Raw genomic sequence first — 17,392 nt, forward strand, 5'->3', positions numbered from 1 at the left:
ACATACACACACACACAAATACTAATGGCTCTTAACATATAAAAGGATGTTCACTCTTACATGTAATAAGAGAAATGCTAATAAAAACTATCTTGAGTTAGCATTATTCATTCATCTGTTAAATGGGCAAAAATTCAAAAAGTTTGTTATCACACTATATTGGCAGGCTCTGGGAAAACAAGCTATCTTTTATTTTTTCACTCTTTCAACAAGTATTTATTGAACCCCTACTATTCATCAGCATGTACTTTAAATCACTTTTTTACAAGTAAATGTTATTCCTATGTAATTTATATAGCATGATTTTTAAAAAATTTCTTGGGGTCAACAAAACTACATTGGTTTCAGGTGTACAATTCTGTAATACCTCAGCTACATATCACATTGTGTGTTCACCACCCAGAGTTAGTTCTCCTTCCATCACCATATATTTGATCCCCCTTACCCTCATCACCTACCCCCTACCCCCTTACCCTCTGGTAACCACTAAACTCTTGTCTGTGTTTATGAGTTTTTGTTTCTTTGTCTTGTTCCTTTGCTGCTTTCAGTTTTATATCACACATATAAGTGAAGTCATATGGTTCTCGACTTTTTCTGTCTGACTTATTTCATTTAACATAATGATCTCAAGATCTATCCATGTGGTTACACATTACAAGATGAAAAAGTATTTCATCTTTTCTTATGGTAGAGTAGTGTTCTGCTTTGTATATATACCACATCTTCTTTATCCAATCATCTGTCGAAGGACACTTCAGTTGTTTCCATGTCTTAGCCACTGTAAATAATGAACATCGGACTACATATATCTTTACAGATAGATATTTTCAGATTTTTTGGGTAGATACCCAGGACAGGAATTGCTGGATCATGTGGTAATTCTAGTCTTAATTTTTTGAGGATCTTCCACACTGTTTTCCATAGTGGTTGTACCAGTCTGCATTCCCACCAACAGTGTATGAGGGTTCCTTTTCCTCTATGGCCTCTCCAACACTTGTTATTATTAGTCTTGTTGATGATAGCCATTCTAACAGGTATGAGGTGATATCTCATTGTGGGTTTTTTTTGTTGTTTTGTTAGTTTCTGGTGCACAAAACAATGTAATAGTTAGACATTTATCATTTATATCCCTCACACTGTGTCAACCCCCCTACCCGCATCCACTGTCCCTTTGACATTGCACAGAGCCATTACATTTCCACTGTCTCTATTCCTAATGCTGTACTCCGCTTCTTGTAAATATATATATATATATATATATATATATATATATATATATATATATATAAACTTATCTACACACACACACACACACATACACTTGTAGTTAACATTCATTATTGTTCAGCTTCAGCTTCAGAGGTACAGTACAGTGATCAGGCATCTACATCATCCCTGAGGTGGTCTCCCTAACGAGACAAGTGTCCATCGGACCCCTATAAAATCTTTACAACATTATTGATTACGTTCCCCAAATTAACGAAACAAGCTATCTTATAGCGTAAATCAGTACAACCCCTTTGGAGGGCAATTTGACAATACCTATCAAAATTATAAATCATTTGCCTTTTGACTCAGCAATTTCTTAATGGGCAATTGATCTTAAGATATACTTGCACATATGTGAAATGACATATGTTGTTTATTATTTGCAACATTATTTGTAATAGTTAACAAATTGAAAGAACCCAAATGTCCATCAACTGGAGACCAATTAATTAAATTATGAAATATCCTGACAATGGAATACTATGCATTTAAAAAAAGGAATGGGGAAACTCTCTTTGTACTGATATGGGAAAATCTCCAAAAATATATCAACTGTTAAAAGAAAAAAGCCACCAAGGTTCAGAATATGCATGGAAAATAGAAGACAAGAATCAATACTTGTGTTTACTTGGATAAGTGGGAGACAGGAATGAGAGGGAGATATTTCAATGTATACTTTCATATACTTTTTGATATTTGAACCATGTTCTACATTACCTTTTTAAAAAACAAAACAAAACAAAACAAAAAAACCCAGAAACACTATGCAAATCCTACAAAATATCTGGGAAGAGGTTCTGATTTTCATCGAATTATGCAGGTAGTACAGATGGCAGGGGATAGATTTGAGAACTCTAGGAGTGAAATCCCCCTGGGTTGGGTATGGGAGTGAGAGACAGGGCAGAGGGAGAATCAAAGGTGGTTCGAAGACATGGGTAACAGGTGGGAAGATGGCACCATTCTGAGATGGAACATTGGAGAGAAGTGTGTTGGGGAAAGCAAGGAAGCCTGGAGAATCATTTTACCTCTGAAGCCCTGTCTCTGCAATTCTCCACTCACCTTGTCCTATTTCTCCATCGTCCACAGGTGGTATTTCTGGCTCCACACTTCTAGTTTGCTGCTGACTTTCTCGCTGACCAGACACACAGGCAGCACAGCCTTGGGTGTGAACCCCGAGACAAGGTTGGGTCTGTTGGGAGCTCTGGGTAGTAGCCTGAGTGAGGGGTGACCCACTAGGAACAGGGAAGAGGCCCAGTAAGTGGACAAGGCAGCAGAAATTCCACATTCCCTACTGGGTCAGCGTGTCCCAGAGAAAGGGCAGGTCTTTGTGTTCCATTTCTCATCTCCGTTCTAATTCTCTCTGGCTCACCATCTGCTGCTGGAGAGGACTCTGGGCCATAGGCCTGGTGCCGGGGCATCCCAGGAGACAGTGGCCTGTGTCCTCCCAGGACTAATGTCCCAGGGCCACCATGGCACTGATGATTATAGGAGAGATGGACAGGCAGGGGCATCCAGAGGAGGGGAACTCCAGGCAAGACAAATGTGTTTTATGTAACATTTGTGTGAGAAGCGCAGTGGAATGGGATGTGTTTGGGATACATCTACGGACCTTTTGCCGACAATAGCAGTCCCCCCAGCTCTGGGCCCTGCTCCAGGCTCATCTGGAGTTGGGGCCAGAAAGAAAAATGAACTTGTAGCTAATGGCAGCCGTGCTGGTTGGCTTTGGAGGCATTATGAACTGGTATGCGAAATGTGGTCACACTCTTGATTTCAGTTGTAGCTGGGAAGGATTAGAAGACAATTAATAAATCATTTAGTGCCCTGAGTTTAAGTAACTTATTATTATGGGCTGCATATCTTTATTACGCTTCACTGAGCAACATTGGCAAATTTCCTTCAAATGTCACACAATTTGTATGCAATTTGTTTCAGAAGGTTTTTATTTCTTTTTTAATACATATATAAATTATTAACCTGAATTCTTCAGGACAGATTGCCAGACTTTCCTCTTACTCCCCCCAACCCTTATGAGTCTTATAAAGACCTCCTGTCCCCCAAAACAATGCCAGCCCCAGGCCTGCCATCCCAGGGCCTGGGGAGAGGATGAAGAGCCATGGCTGCCTCCTTGGGTTGGCAGAGATCTAAAGGGGCTGTGAAGAAAACACACGTATTGTGGGTGATTGGCTAGAGACTGGAGAGGAACAGTTGATCAAAATCCTTCCTTCCAAAGCTTTGATGAAAATAACAGAAATCAGGCAGGCAGGATAGGTCAGTCCTTAAATAAAACTAGGATCCTGTTGCCTAGGGAGCTGGAACCATTTCAGACACCGATAGCTCCAAACTTCCTATCATTGATGGGAAGCCAGGCCCTCAGAGGGGTGAGGACTTTTTTTAAGATGAACTGGAATATCTTTTCCACATTTTTCCAGGCCTCCTGCTGTGTTGTCTTTTTGTTTGTCTTGGTGGAGCACTAATGTTTTGGTAAGACGATATTTTAGTTGACCCCTGAGTTATTATAGCCCCTCCCCACAAAGATTCTCATGTGAGTAGCTAGGGAGGGGTTCAAAGGACCATCTGACTGCCTTGACCTTCCTCCCTCAGGTGCCTTTTCTAATATCTATACAACATGCGTCTATCGAACACTTAATGTGTAACAGGTGCTGCTGATGTGTGTGCGTGCACGTGTGCGTGTGCACATGTATGTATATGTGTGTGTCTGCATGTGCATGTGTTGCATCAAAAGATGTCCCTGCCTTCATCTGGCTTTATTCATCGTCACATTGTCCCAGTATCCACACAAGTCAGTGCCTGGTGAGTGAATGAATGAGCCAATCAAGAGGGAGCACCCGCAGCTTCTGAACACGCTCAAGACAACCTACAGGAAGAACCCAACAGCCTGCAAGCATCAAGACGGAGACTCACTTGGGATCTTCCAGACAGCCAAAGGTTTACTTCTTAAAGTCCTCCACGGAGGCTTGAGCATGTGGACATGTGGACAGGAAGCAGTAGACATGTTGCCTGTCTTCCTAAGTGAATGATCCAGAACCTTACGTGATGTTCTCTCCCGGGCCCAACGTCCACGTTGTGCCTTATGGGGAAGCCCAAGCCCCCTCTTCTCTTATGGCTTCAAATCAGCTGAGGCCAAGATACCACATACTGAGCCTGTTAGAAACGTGTGTAAAATCAGAGGAAATAAGCTCTAAGTAAGAGGCCAGGAGTTTCCCTTATGAGAAGGTGCATAAACTTTGGGGCAAAGATTTTGTGACTTGTATTTTGACTACTCAGAGATTTTAAAAAATTGTTTTCCTTCCAGTATTTCTTTCCAGTATGTTTATACTAGGTTGGATTTATGCGGTTACTCCACAGCTAAATCACATGCTGGTGAAGAAGGCATTTTTGTCATAGAAACTATGGCATACCTGCTGGGAAGCTGGGAGGGAAGCGGAGGGTTGGTAAAAGCATTTTATCCACCAGTTTGCTTTCAAAAGCATCACAGGGAAAGTCTCTGATTTAGTTATTTTAAGCCACAAGAAGGCAATTTCACCATGAGAAAGGGCTCTCATTGACGGGATTTTGCACATCAGTCTTGAGGACGCCCCCGAGGCAGCCTTTATTCACCCGCTCTTCCCTCCCCTTTGCCCTGGAGGGAGCTCGCTCTTCACTCTGTCAGAAACAGAACAGCTATTGTGTCTTCTCCTGAGGGAAGCCCTTACTGCAGCCCGACAGAGGGCCCTCCGAGCGAGTCCTGCCTTGAGACGACTTTCACGGTCCACTCTGTGCAGGGGGGGGACGGGTGGGGGAGAATCACCTATGCCAGCTTATGACACCCGCCAGCTCTTTTGCTGGCAGGTGCCAGGTGGAGACAGTCAGCTGCTCAGGAGAGAGATTGTTCTGGGTAGTTACTGTTAGCAAGGGAATCCCATTTTATCTACCTGCCATCAGAGTAATCTGTCCTCTGCTGGAGGCACCTCAGAGGAGCAATGAGCTTGTGCGGCAGATGGCAGTGCAGCCGGGTGACTCCGGGTGACTTAGACTGGAGAGGGAAGCGGCCAGCCTGGATAGGGAGGCTGTGGCACAAGCAGTGAACTCAGGAAACCTTCCCACCCTCCCCCACGGTGTATGGTGAAATTGGCTCTCCTTTAGGAGAGGCACAGTTTTCCTACTCCGTTTGTTCTCAGATTGGTGTTGCACCCTGGAGCCAAATTAGTGGCTATGAACAATTGAAAACAAATGCTCTTTCAGCCTCCTACTGTGATATGGGATCCAGGTGGGGACACCAGCCGTGGTTGCCTTCTCCGCTGAGCCACCCCTCCGCAGAGAGCCAGCATCGCAGCCGTTCAGCCCAGGCAGAGACCTCACCGTCAGTCTGTGCTGAGCACATCTGCCTAACCTCAGTTAAACAAGCTGGAGCCCTGCTAAGTTATTTATGAAACAATATTCAGGACCATCCCCCAGAGGTGAGTTAGGAATAATGAATAGGAAGCACTGTTGGGAGAGGTCTGCTCGCCAGGGCCTGAGGCTGGCCTGCTGGAGCAGGGGCTCTCCCTGATGGGGGCTGGACACTCAGAGTCTCTGAAGGCCCCCCGTGGTGGGCACCCTTCTCTGCGATGCGGTTGGCTGTTAGCTTGGTGTGGATTTCAGAGTGAATATTTCCACTACCTCCAGCACTGGTCAGGGGAAGTGGCTGACCTGCACCTCACCCCTATCTGGATGTACCTGCCTGGAGTGGGAGGCCCTCCTCTGTCATGTCTACATACCTGCCGGATGACACTTAACCCCTCAATCCAATGGTGTCTGTCAATGGGCGTCTGTCTCTCCCATTAGACTGTGGGCTGCTTAAGGGCAGGGAGTTGGATTCTCCAACCCAGTAAAGGATCTATACTCAAAACACATCTGATAAAGAATGAAGGCACCGTTGGCTTTGCTTCCAACCCCACACTTCCCTGGATGTGTCTCCACCCCTCTCAACCTGTTTCTGCAAGTGTGAAAGGAGGAGGTCGGAATAGATGATCTCTAAGGCTCCATCCAGGTCCACCCGGGCCTGGTGCTGACCCACCAGCTCCTCCACGGCCTCCAGTCTGGCTCCTCCGGATGGGCAGTGCCCACTGTGGCTGAAGTCCCCTCGACCCTGGTGACTCCGGCTCGGTCATCATGCAGGGTTCCAGTCTGGGTCTTGTGCTCTGGTGGCCAGATTCTGTCCCCTGTTTGTGCTATTCCCCCTTGATACATCTTCCCTCTATCACTTTTCTGAGTCACACCGTTGAAAATTTCCTCCCAAATAAAGCCAGATGCAAAATGAGGACTCGTTGGCACAAAGCGATGCATTTGTTTAGCCCTGGGCCACACCTCCCGAGGAAGCTGCATTTACTTTTCTTTCTGGCCTAGACCCTTCTCCACAGGGAGAATGAAGAACCCCTTCATTTCAACCAAGGATTGACCTGCAGCCATCACACCCTGTATCCTGTCGCCTCTGTTCAGGAGAGTAGGAGGGGCTGGGTCTCTCCTCGCCTCTGTGCCCGGTACAGACCCTACGCTGGCTTCCTGTGAAACAACAACCATCATATTTACTTGCATGAGAGAAATAATTTTAACTTTTCAAAGTATATAATTATTTCACTTTGTTTTTACAATATGTCTGTGTTGCAGGCAAGGCAGGAATAAACATCTTGATTTATTTGAGGACCAAATATTTATTGGTATCTGGTCCAAGATTTCTTGGCATCTCAGAACTTTCTAGCTGAATGTGAGCCTCATGAATATCTCCTCCACTGACTCTTAACCTCTCTGGGGACTTGGACAGCCTTGAAATCTTGGTAAACTTTGTTCATCTCTCTACAGAAAAACATACACACAAATACTGTCCTGGATAAAAATCTCAAAGGGTTTGCAGACCCCTCAAATCTTAAGATTCCTCTTGCTCTGATCCAGCCACTCAGTTCAATAGATGAAGAAATTGAGACCCAGAGAGTTAGGGGTGACATGCATGACATCACAGGGCCCCAAAGATCAGGATGGGCTGCTAAGTCGCGTCTAAAACCCTTCCCAACACACCAAGCTGCTTACTGCCACATTAGGTCAGGAGCCTCTCATTCCCTTTTCCTTCTAGACTTCCTGCTCATCGTTTTGTTGCTGTGGATACATTCCTTACTGTCTTTCATTTCAGACTACAGAGGGGCCCAACTCGCAACCACTCTCCTCTCACCTCCCACTAGTTAAAAAAAAAAAAAAAGTTTTTTCCTTTCCTTTTTCACCCTAAATCGTGTCTCATTTGTCCAGCATCAGCCCTCTGGAGTCACCGCGGCCCAGATGTCCCACAGGAAAGTTGTCACCCCTGTTGGCAGACTGGTCCGGCAGCCCGGCCCTTGTTTACCTGGCAGCCTGCCCTCTGCATTCTCCCAACTGTGGCTTCAGAGATGTGGGGTCCCCTGCTCTCTCTGGGACCCCTTAGCCTTTCTCCTCTGCTGTCTGTCAGCTGCTCCTTTTCCTGCTCATTAGTATCTTAGTTTCTTTTTTTTTCTCTGATAGAAATTGGGAGAAGTTAGTGGTAATATATATATATATATATATATATATATATATATATATATATATATATATGTATATGTATTTAAATGGTGATAAAATTTATCATCTTAACTATTTTTAAGTGTACAGTTCAGTGGCGTTAACAGATTCATATTGTTGTGCTACCATCACATCTACAAGCTCTTTTCATCTTGGAAAACTGAAAGTCTGTATCTATTAAATCATAACTCCCTATCTCTCCCCGCCACAGCCCCTGGCACCCATTATTCTACTTTCCGTCTCTGTAAATCTGACTAGTCTAGCTGCCTCATGTGTGTGGAATTGTATAGTATCTGTCCTTTTGTGGCTGGATTATTTCATTTAGCACAATGTCCTCCATGAGAATGCAAGCTCCATGAAAGCAGGGATGGTTCTGTTTTGTTCATTGTTTATCTCTGATGTCAAGTACAATGTCTGGTGCATATGCCTAAGATATAATTATTAAGTTATTATAGCTTACTAACAAATGGAATAAATGGATGATTGAATGAATAAATAAAGAAGCAAGGTACTGTTTCTACCCTCAAGGAGCTTACAGTCTGGTAGGGAGACAGACACATTAAAACTAGTTAAAAGGAAAATACAGGGGCCCTGAGAGGTACATAACAATGTGTTGAGAGAGTGCTGGGAGGTTGACCCAGAAGTACCTCTGTGCGCTGGGCAGGTTATTCCCTAATCATTGATAAAATGTCCCATGTCACTGAGTAGCTTTAAATTCATTTTCTCATTAGTCTCCCTATAACATCATGCTATGATATTATTATCACCAATGTCCAGGTGGGAAACCAAGATCCAGAGAGATTAAAGAACTTCCCCAAGGTCACATAGCCAGGATATAAGGTAGATTTGAAGTCAGGTCTGGCTGCCTATCAAGTCCAACCTCTTTTTCTTTCTTTTACGAATTATTTTTCTTTTCTTTATTAAGTTTCTTTCCAAAAATTACAAAAGTGACAGCGCTCACTGCAACCAGACACAAGGCAAAGATATGCTAAAAATGGTGGGCCTTCATCCTTCTGTTCCTGTTTCCCCATTACCACCAGTGGGAAAACTCCAGGCTGTTCCACCATCTCCATGCTCACATGAACACATTGAGATGGTAAATTCATTCTAGAGTCTTCTTTGTTTTCACAAAAATGGGATCACACTGCACAGATCACTCTGCTCCTTGTCTTACTTTGAGCATTCTGGCCAGCTTGTGTGGCAAAAGATACACATCTGGGGTGGCCGGTTAGCTCCGTTGGTTAGAGCGTGGTGCTAATAACACCAAGGTTGCTGGTTCAGTCCCTGCATGGGACACTGTGAGCTGCGCCCTCCTAAAAAGGAAAAAAAAAAAAGATACACATCCAACTCGTTCTTTTTTTTCTTTTTTTTTTTTGAGTTTCAGGTGTAAAAAACAAAATAATGATTAGACATTCTGACATTCCAACTTGTTCTTTTTACAGTATAGTTGTGTCCCAAGTTATGTGGCCATTTCCCTAGTGGTGGACATCAGGTTGTTTTGCACGTCTTCCCACTGAAGGTGCTGTCCCATGATCCTAACGCACTGCTTCTTTCCTTTCTATAGGATACATTCTCAAGTTGGGGCTGTTCAGTCAAAATGCATGTGTATTTTTAATTGTAATAGATACTACTATACTATTTTCCCAAGACATAGCAGCAATCCAGTATCATGTTTTTAACCACTGCAGTTTCTAGGCCTGAAAACAGCCCCTCATTCTTTCCTTCCTGCTTCTCCTCAGAGCCCAGTGCCCTAAGACTCGACCCAGCCTCTTCTGACCTGGCCCAGGACTATCCAGAAAGGCTGGAGGGACACCTCTTCCTTATCTCACCCTGTGGCCACGTGTGACCCGAGGCATTGCTCTGTCCTCTCCCTCAGCCAGTGAGACCTGGCTGTCAGGGAACCTGGATTATACTCTTAACTCTGGTTGACTTTGGGCAAGCCACTTAACTTTCTGTGTATTGGTGTCTTCATTCATAAATGGAAGGAAGTTGGGTCCAAATCTGTTAAATGAGCAAGACAAAATGGCCTCAATACTCCAGAGCAGTGCTGTCCAATACAGCTTTCTGCAATGGTGGAAGTGGACTCGATCTGAGCCTCCGAGTACAACAATCACCAGCCGCATGTGGCTGTGAGGCAGTTGAAATGTGGCTGGTGAGGGTGAAGACTGAATTTTAAATTTTATTTAATTTTAATTTAGTAGGATTTGAATTTAAAAAGCCACATATGACCAGTAGCCACCTTTTTGGATTATGCAGCTATAGAGGATGGAAATGAGATAATCCAATAATCCAATACACAGAAAGTGCTGAGCTAGCCCAGTGTCTGGCACATAGTAAGCACTCAATAAATGTTTGCTACTATTAGGTATTATGTGTCTTGCTTTCTGGCCTACCACCCCTGATGGCTCTCAATGACACCTCACACTGGCTGTCCCAGAGTCACCTGGGGGAGGGCAGCAGAGGAGAGGTGCTGCTGCGGTGGTGCGTGTCAGTAATGAGACTTGCACTAAATGTTTCTGGTCTGCTACTTTCCCTGGAGGGTCATGTGAGCTGGAGTGGTATGTGGCCTGCTTTGCAAGTGATTAACATGGTGTAAGCAATCTACATAGAGAGAAAAACCCTCCGTTGGTATTCCATTATTCTATTAGAGTTTCAGAGCCGGGATTAAGTGGACATGATTTCTTCCTATGGGCCATTAATTTTGTTTTATTGCTGATCTGATGGCCATTACCCTTTTTTGCCAATGCATTCCCCCATTAGGTTTGTACAATTAACAAAATATGTGCTGTTAGGGCTTTGATAGGAACAGTGGGATGGAAATAAAGGGAGGGGGTGCAGCACTACTAAGTTGGGGGTGGGGAGAGGCTGGACGCAGGGGTGGGGCCTCTTCAGCACCTGCCTTGTAGCCCTTGACATTCCTGGAGAACAGCCCTGAGGCCTTGGCCAGCTCTCTTCTGGCCAGAAGTGGAGGAGTTTCCCAGGGGAGAGGGAAGGACATTGGGTGGGCCTGCCTGGTGGTGCTGGCCTGTCTCCAGACCCCCTCCTTCAGCTTCCAGCTGGGAACAGAATGAGCCACCCTGCCCAGCCCACCCCATGCTGTCACCTTGAACCGGCAAGTCCTCAGCAGCCACGTGCGTCATCCTCTAGGTGTCTGGCCCTGCGATGGCAGAGGCTTCCGGGTGACACCTGCCTTCTCTCTATGGGACAGATAGGAGGACCTATGCCTGATGAAAATGGGGCAGCTGGTACTCAGTGTCAATGATTGCCATGTGGAAATGCAGGATTGGCATTGTTAGCTAATCCAATTCTTTAAGAAAGTTAGAAATCTGGATTTTTAAATGTGAGATTTCCCACTTTTTAGATGTCGGCAGAATGTATAAAAACACCAGACAGGGGAGAGTCAACTGATAGCTGCCAGCTGACCACCTCTGCCAGGCAATGAGGAGTCATTGAAGGGTTTTAGGATGAGTAGACATGATCAAATTTGTGTTTCAGAAGGATCCCAGGATGGGGGGAGGTGGTGGATAGGCTAAAATGGGGCAAGGCTACACGCCAGGAGACCAATTAGGGGCCCAGGAAGAGAAAGAAAGCATGAGGAGGGGGTCTGGAGACAGTAGCATGGAATGGGAGAAGAGCAGTGACATTCCTGGTGGAGAAATAGCAAGTCTTGAGTCTGAGTGTGTTCACACCTCAGAGGATGTCCACACAGGGACCAAGCAAATTGTCCTGTGAGCAGGTCCTGTGTCCCCAAGGGTTTGACTCTGCAGAGGGCCCTGCATCTCTGGGAGCTCACACTTCTCAGTGTATATAAGTCTTCCCCTTTTCACTCCCACGTGGTCTAGTCATGAGTGTCTCTAATTCTTTCTCCGATGCAGGAAAATCATTAGGATTAGCCTACTAGTGCCAATAGTCCTTACGGGGTTTTCTATGAACACCTGTATTTACACGTACAGGCCCAAGATTAGAGTCATGGGCCTGGGCTGGACCTGGGGAGTATGATAAGGGACCTTTTCCAGTATCTCTGCAACTGGAGGCCAGCACTGCCTGTGGCTCAGGGGATTTAGGACTGGTGTGGAATTAGCATCAGTTTTTACCAGTCTCCAAGGAAGCCTGTGTAGTACCCTTACTGCTGGCTGAGTAACTGTCTCACAGCCAAGTATTTGGCATCAGGTAGTAAGTTAATGACAAAGTCAGGGCATGGCCCACACCTGGTGACACTTTGGTCTGCTCTTCTCTGTGTTAAACCCATGGCCTTGCTAAGCTCCAGGTTCATCTCTCTCCATCCTTCCAACTTACCTAGATGAACTCATGGGTGCTCGCTCAGCTATCCTTGAGTATGTGCTACCTCCTTCAGGAAGCGTCCTCTGTCCCTCTCTCTACGTCTTTTCCAAACAAACACGAGCATTCAACAACTCCCTCCGCGTTTACCATTTCACAACCTTTCTCACATTTATAATGTAAATGGTCAATATCATTTATGGTTCCATTTTACTTTCATGGTGAATAAAACAAGGCTGAGTTTAAATTCTGGTTGCATTATTTCATGGCCACTTGTCTGAGGGCCTTTGATATGATCACTTGCTGGCCAGGACCACGAACTGCTGGCTTTGGAAGGGCCTAAAACATCATGCCTATGGATGGTTCCCCAGCATGGGTCCATGGGTCAGTGCTAGTCCTGGAAGACTTTCCACTGGTTCAGAGTCACGAATAAAAAGTAAGGACAATGTGGAGAGATTGCATGTACCCATAGGTATGTATGTGTGCGTGCATACACATGTATATGTGTGTGTGAGAGAAAGACAGACAGAGAGAGAATGCTTTTCATGATGTTCTGTTCAATTCAAAGGATAGCCCTTTTTGCTCTCCTTACTTTTGGGGGTTGAATTACTTTATAAAATGATGGTGAAAGAACACACTAGAAATGTCTTATCAATATATTCGTTTGTCAGCCCCATCCTCCTAATGTTTTTTTAACATTGTACTGATGGGTGAAACCGCATTTAGGACTGTGCTCGGGAGCAGCTTCCCACCCAGTGTAGGGTTCTCCTTCTAGTGTTGGGAAGCTCACTTCCTTCTAAGGAAGCCTAACACATTTTTGGGCTGTTCTCATTGCTAGAGACTAATTTCTTATGTTGAACTGAAGTTTGGTTTCCTCTACCATCTATCAACTTGTCCTAATCCTATGGTCCCGAGTAACATGGTCCCTCTTTCATAGTTTCTTCAACGGTTTGTAGGACCACCAGGTGGGAGAAAGGTTGCTGCTTTAGCTGGTAGAACTAAGGCCAATGGGTGATGTTAGAAAGGGACAAATGAAGGTATAACTCTAGTTTCTTCTCCCATATCTTCTTCCTCACGGCCTCCTAATAAGGAAAACAACAACCATAGCTAACAATCAGTGAGTGCTTATTTTAGTGAGGCGCTGTTCTGAGCACTTTATAGTATATACCCTCAGAGGGAGGAAGCTTGATTCGCCCTATTTTGCAGATCAAAAACTGAGGCACGGAGAAGTTAAGGAACTTGCCCAAGGTCACACTGCTAGTAAGTGGTGGAGCTGTGCAGTTTAATTCCAGAGCTTGCACTTTTAACTACTGATTTTTGACCCCCAGGACTCTAACCACTAGACATCTTCACTCACCTTTCTCTTGTGTTCATTGCTGTCAAAGTTATTAAAATGTGATGCCAGAATTTCATCCTTAAGTCTAAAGTCAAGGGACCAGTCACCTGCCAGTTGGTTATTAAGGCACCTGATGGGTTTGGCAGGAGTACCATACCCTGGGCTCATCCTGAGCTTGCATTTAACTCAACTTACCACTTTAAAACAAGGAAAAAATAGGTCATCCTACGCTGCGTATTTGCAACTGATTTTTGAATGTAAGAGTAGGATTTGGTGTATATATTCTTGTCACTTCTTTCCTGCAGTTCCGTAAAAAATGAAAATGGATTTGCATGTGGACATAAAATAATTTGATGGTTTAGAGCATCTTTATTTATTTTCAAAATTATTTCATTTAGGGTCATCGTGATGTCATTGTGCAAGAATAAAAACTGATACAGGAAAAATTGACTTTTTAGTGTTGGTCGATCCTTTCAGCTTGTTAAAAACTTTATGACACTCTTGAATTCATCTCTCCAGCATAGCAGCCATCCTTCCCAGCTTTGAAGTATGTACTCATACCAATGGCACGTCTGCCATGTCTTCTTCCAAGTTGGCGTCTCAACAGGGCAGGGGTAAAGCACCACTCCCTGCAGTTCCTCTGGAGACTTCTTGCGCTGAGTTCATGTATGCTTAGTAACAGTGTGTCACTACGTTAGAGGAATACAAGTTGGAGCCCATTACCAGCCAGGAGCTGGTTCTGAGATGCTGGTTGCGGAGTCTGGTTAGAATGAACAGAGCCCATCATTAAACACTTCAACAGACATTTGCTGAGAACCCGACATAGGCCGGACACTCTGCTAGGTTCTAGAGCTACAGATGCATCAGATACAGTCCTTCTCCTCAAGCACTTGCCATCCAGGGGCCTGGCCTTCTCTCTGAGGGCATGCTGATGGTAGGAGACAGCCCCAGAGAAGGTACCTCATTCGAGGGAACATCACCATGAATAGCAGGGACATATTTTTTCCATGGGCACACCACACTACATCCCATGCCTGAGCCTCCTAGCTGAAATTCCACGTCTTCTAAGAAGCCTCTTTGTCTTAATTAGAAGGAAAATACTAAAGGTCTGGGGGGAGGGGGCGGACTTCTCTTCATGTGATTTCCTTGTTGAAAATCCTTCGGCGGTGACTTGGTATGGTGATGGAAAGTTACTAGACTTGTTGTGGCGACCACTTTGTAAGGTATGTAGATGTCGAATGGCTACGTTGTATATCAGCTATAATTTCAAAAAGAGAATAAAAGAGAAACCTTCCATGGCTCCACAAGCTTATAGCCCAAGCCTAGCCTCTCTGACACTCCAAGCCCTGGATGCTCTGGCCCACGCTGTTTACTCAGCATTAGTCCCTCCTCTGGTTTCTCTCCTGCAGACCAGGGCTCCACATGCCTCCCTTCTCATCCTTGCTCGGATTGCTCCCCTTTCTTGCAATGTCCCCTCTCTCCCTTCTACTAGCCAACTCCTGCCTGTTCAGTCCCTCCCTGACCCCACTCGGGTTCTACTGCCCCCCTGAAAACTTCCTTGAGTGCTTCCGCTCTCACCAATTTTGTTTCTCTATGGAGAGAGAATTACAGTCTCCACCACAGCGTGCAGCACTACTTTATATATATAGCCTTGTCTGACGTCATGCTGTTCATGTGGTTAATCTTAGTCTCCCAATGATATAGCGGCACTTTTATAACAGGACCCATGGATTTTATTCCTGCCGCACCTCGTGAGTGTAGATCATGGAGCAGACACCTGATAAACATGTGCTGGGTTTCCTTGTTGTTTTTATTGCTTTATCCCAGACGGAATTAAAAGCAGTCACGATTCTGATCTTCCCAACCTTGACCAGTCATTCTTTTCTACGCACGTTCTTGTCCTTCCAGCCCAGCCAGGCTCATCATCTTCTCCTACATCACCTTTCCATATTCCTACCATAAACAACAGCATCAGTTTTGTTGTTTGGTTGCTCGTTTTTTGCAGCCTTCCCTACAGAGACTATAACTTTCACAGGTGCTGCCCAGCTCTGTTCCTTGCCTGAGGTCTTCCATCAGACAGGAGGCATCGGTAAACGATTATTGCCGCGGTCAGCTCAGGGCTCTCTCCACGGCCACGAGCCTCTCTTTCTCTGGGATTCCTATAGGAAAGGGGATGAAACTCAAAGAAACGGAGGCACTGAGCCGGTGTGGAGAGAGCGTCCTGGTTAGCTGTCTAACAATAATTGTTTTGCACCAGGAGTCCCTTGCTCAGGCTCTGGGCACAGGGTTGACAGCCCTGGCTTTGCTCCTGAGCCCGAGCCACTTCTGAGTTTACCCTAATCCTCACCTCGGCTCTCACTCCCAGCAGAATCATACACAGTCTATAAAAATGTTTTCTTTTATTGACAGGTGAAGTCTGGAGCAGGACTCTAAGGCTTTCTGTCCTCCATGCCGCTTACCAGAAGAGGGACTGTGAACTGTAAGTAACTTTGATTGGCGTTTTCCATGCTGATTCAATAGGTGATGGGTTAAAGACCAGCCTTGAACCTGGTCTTTAACAGCCATGCGTTGTGCAAGACAAACACTCAACAACGGGAGAGTCGTAATGTAAAATACAGTGGCCATCTAATTAGATTTGGTCTGAAAGTGACAAAGGAGCCCTGTAACGTGACATCTTATTTAATTAGACTATTGATTGTGCGTTACGGGGACTTGCTGTGTTATGTGTGCATGAGTATGAGAGAGGGAAGCTCTTGAGTTTGCAAGGCTGGCCACTAGCGTCTCTGGACTAAGCTTGGGGGGGCAATGAGAGGAGGTCCTGGGCTGACGTTATAGCTTGCACTCGTTTTCACATCTGGTTATTTTTAGGGTAGGGTGAGGGAGGACAGGGGAATACTACTGCCGGTCACTTCCTTTCCATTGCACAGTAATATCCCACCTTATACTTATGCTTATTGGTTCATACTGGTTCTTGTGCTTGGCAACGTCCACCCACCTGTAGGAGCCAGCCTAAGTCCAGTCTCCTCTGTGGAGCCTTCTTTGGTACCTCCAGCTATAAGTGAATTTTCCCTCTTTTGAAATTCTACTGCATTCACACGCAGAGCAGCCTTTAGGCCCGCTCCAGGCTGGGAGCTCCTGGAGGGTTGTCTGGGATTCCCATGTCTTCATGTCCCCACGGCACCTGCAACCTAGTTGCTGCTCTGCAAACGTGAGCTGGGAGACTGGGTGGCCCTGGCTCTCTGGCTTCTCCATCCTCCTTCTGGAGCTACCAGAGGCCCAGCTGCTGCTACGACTTTGATAGCACATTGGCTTCCAACTAGTCCATGGAATTATAAATGATTAACCGTTATCAGCACACATCTTCACCTCTGTGTAAAAATAGATTGACTATAATGAGTATTTGAATAAATCATAAGAATGGCCGCCCTGCGATTGTCTAACATCCTGCCGATGGCTGCCCGGTGAGTGAGCAGGGCACCGGCCCTCCTGCCTAATGGCCTGCGATTCAGTGCTGGTCGCCTCTGTGATTGACGGCCATGGCTCCCGGGGCACCTCCTCTCCAGCCTGGGCTCTGGAGTGGTCGGATCCCCAGGCCCAGGGGGCGGGGAAGGGGGCCTCCCTCCATCCTGTTCCAGGAAAGCCTACCTAGGAGATGGGGCTGGGGGTGAGGGAGCCAAAGTAGAAAGATAATGACCTTTCTGAGAATCGATGTCTCCTCTCACCGGAGGTTAGAGGGACCTCATAAGTCAAGTCAAGTATGAGAGGAGCAAGCTGAGCGTGAAGCTTAATGAGAGTGGAGCATGTGGGGGAAATAGGTCTGCACATTCGCTCCCTATCCCTGAGGGCAGCCAAGCGCCTGGGCCACCCACACCCAGAAAAAGCTCCCTTGCAGGGACAAACTCTGGACCTGAATCGAGGAACAAGAAGAACAGGTTTCTTCAGGTC

At 45.7% G+C, this 17,392-nt stretch overlaps 1 protein-coding gene across 6 annotated transcripts in view; it reads left to right on the forward strand.

Moving 5' to 3' along the window:
* PKNOX2 (PBX/knotted 1 homeobox 2) overlaps positions 1 to 17,392 on the forward strand; it is a 257,738-nt gene that overhangs the window by 51,616 nt on the left and 188,730 nt on the right. For 4 of the 6 annotated variants that reach the window (XM_081037159.1, XM_081037165.1, XM_081037164.1 and 1 more), the window contains exon 2: positions 15,857 to 15,926. The gene's annotated coding sequence lies outside the window, so the exon portion shown is untranslated. Of the gene's footprint in view, positions 1 to 11,427; positions 14,671 to 15,856; positions 15,927 to 17,392 lie in introns of those variants that run through there. The other 2 variants (XM_081037161.1, XM_081037162.1) reach the window with 2 other exon arrangements.

Source organism: Rhinolophus hipposideros (genome assembly GCF_964194185.1).
Source record: "Rhinolophus hipposideros genome assembly, chromosome: 24".
NCBI classification, from domain to species: Eukaryota; Metazoa; Chordata; class Mammalia; order Chiroptera; family Rhinolophidae; genus Rhinolophus; species Rhinolophus hipposideros.